We start from the raw sequence: 2,453 nt of genomic DNA, 5'->3' as shown, positions 1-2,453 counted from the left end.
TACTTTAGCTAAAACTAGCAAACCTAATTAATCAAATACCACACTTCTCTTCATGCTAAACCATTATCAAAACAAAGATGATCCTTCCCTCATTTAAGAATTACCTTACCTCATTTAAGAATTAACCTTTAACTGTCTCATCACCATTAGGGGATACTTGTAGCCTTCACAAAGTACCGGTGCCTCAAAAAACGATTTATATCATGCACAATTCTAGCTAAATCCTACGAAGCACCAACGCGGCTGGGAGAGTGCCACACCGGAGTCCAACGCGGGGTGCAGCCACTGACGTGGCTTAACGCGCGTCTATACCGCGTCTGAGTTTTTTTTTTTTTTTTTTTGGGATTCACGCCGAACCGGGCCAATTCGGCCAAAATCGGGTCATATCAGCCGAATCGAAGCATATTGGGCGGCAGCCGAAACTAATCGAAACAAGCTGAAATTGGCCTTGAATCATGCTGGAACAGCCAAAATCAGCTTTGAATGAGGCCCAAACATCCTAAATCTGTCCTTCCTCAATTTTATTCTGAATATCTGTTGCTTCTTTGGTGTTTTCTTTCTTGTTTTGTGTTTCTTGCCTTCTTCTTTCTTTGTTTTGTGAACCAAGGACATATAATGTGTTTTTTAAGAATATTTTAATTGTAAAAATATATAGAAAATACAAATAAAAATTTTTTAATAATTTTTAATCACTGCACCCACACCCTATTTTTTCAAAAATTGCTGAGTCCTACACCCGCACCTGTACCCAAATCTAGAAACGCACCCGTGCTTCATAAGCTAAATCATATGACAGATTTACAAGTCTTCATTTCTTATGCTTGTTAAAGATTCAAATAAACCATTAAGGTATGTTTGAAATAAAGGGAGACGAGAATAGTAGACCAGAAGATGGCTAGAATAACTCAACTTTAGCGCATTAGTCATCTTCTCTTCTCATCTCCACTCCCCCATATTCCCTCCATCCAAACAAATGTTTAATTCTTGTAAACCAAGTATTTAAAGATACAAATGTTCTGACATTACAACATGGTCATCGATAACAAGTTCTCTTAGTAATGCGTTGTTCTTCTATTAAACTATGTAGTAACCGATTATTCCAGTCTCACTGGTCCACCTGCTCAAACATGGAGAGGCACAAGGGAATGCACTAACTGCAATTAGTTCTATAATTTCCTTTTGCCCACACTTTGGTCCTTTGTGGACCACATCAAATCAAAGTGTAAAGGAAAAGGAAGAGGGAAAAAGATGGCAACACAAATCCTTTTTAACATTTTCATACTAGAGAATTTATTTAAAGATTCCCATATAGCTTCTACAAAAGCTGAGATGAAAGCCGCTTGAGTATATTTACCATAAAACTCCTACTGCAACCAACTTTTTCTTTAGCAATATTACTTCAATCCACAAGTCTATTCAACTGCACTCTTATTCAATACCACCTATCTTATCAAGTCAATCAGAGAGTCCCAACAGGAACAACATCCAAGTTACAGTCCCTGTTAATAATTCATTTTTTGTTTAAATAAAAACTACAGTTTTATTATTCTCATTGACGTGGTCTTCTTAAGTCCTTTAACTCATTCTACCAGAGATTACTGTATGAAACATACTAAAATATAAACTGCCAAACCAAAGAGAGGGCCTCTAAAACTATCATCCTTGTTCAAGACAAAAGCATTTAAGTTGCAGACCCTTCACTACCCAATAGTTTAATACCTTTCTCTCTTTCTTAACAAATAAATAGAAAGTACAGCTTTATTACTTCCATTGACGTGGGGGTTCTTAGTTCTGACCTCCCATTCTTCCAGGAATTTTAGCATGAAACAATCTAATACACAAACTGTTAACCAAAAAGGACTAAAACTATTACCATTAAAGTGTCAAAGTTTCTGTATTTTATCACGTGTGCACAACGAGAGAGAGAGAGAGAGAGAGAGACCTTGAGCTGGAGTACTCAAAGAGCTTTCCAGTAGAAGAAAAGATAATGAGAGCAACATCAGCATCACAAAGCACAGATAGCTCCTCAGCTTTCTTAAAAAGCCCTCTTCGCCTCTTCGAGAAAGTGACTTGCCTAGCTGTGGCGTTGTCAATCTTCTTGATCTGAATCTTCTCTCTCGCCATTCTTCTTCTTCTCCTCCAACTTTTACCTAGAAGAAAGCTTCACTGTATATACCAAAAAGGAAACAAAAAAAAGACTTAGTGTAAGAATCTCCTTTTTAGTTTCACACTTTCAAAGACATGGAATAAACCAGAATATAATCAACAAAACCCACCACAAAAGGCAAGGTAGTTGCTATATATAGAGCGCTTGTGTGAGGCAAAAGCAAAGGTTAAACTGGCAGTAAAGTTGCCAAATTTAGCCTAGAATCTGAGCACTAACCCTAGTTTGATGAAAGGAGAGAGAAACCCATCTCAGATCCAGAAGAAGAGTGCTAAAAATTTCCACCAAT

At 37.2% G+C, this 2,453-nt stretch overlaps 1 non-coding gene across 1 annotated transcript in view; it reads right to left on the bottom strand.

The window, feature by feature from the left end:
- Window positions 1–1,644: 1,644 nt before the first annotated feature.
- LOC112018313 (uncharacterized) overlaps window positions 1,645–2,453 on the bottom strand; it is a 1,033-nt gene continuing 224 nt past the window's right edge. The window contains exon 2 of the transcript XR_010623956.1: window positions 1,645–2,166. This is a non-coding gene — a transcript (uncharacterized LOC112018313). The remainder of the gene's footprint in view (window positions 2,167–2,453) is intronic.

This window comes from Quercus suber, unplaced genomic scaffold (genome assembly GCF_002906115.3).
Source record: "Quercus suber isolate HL8 unplaced genomic scaffold, Cork oak 2.0 scaffold_383, whole genome shotgun sequence".
Classification (NCBI taxonomy): Eukaryota; Viridiplantae; Streptophyta; class Magnoliopsida; order Fagales; family Fagaceae; genus Quercus; species Quercus suber.
This window is presented reverse-complemented; position numbering and strand designations above follow the sequence as displayed.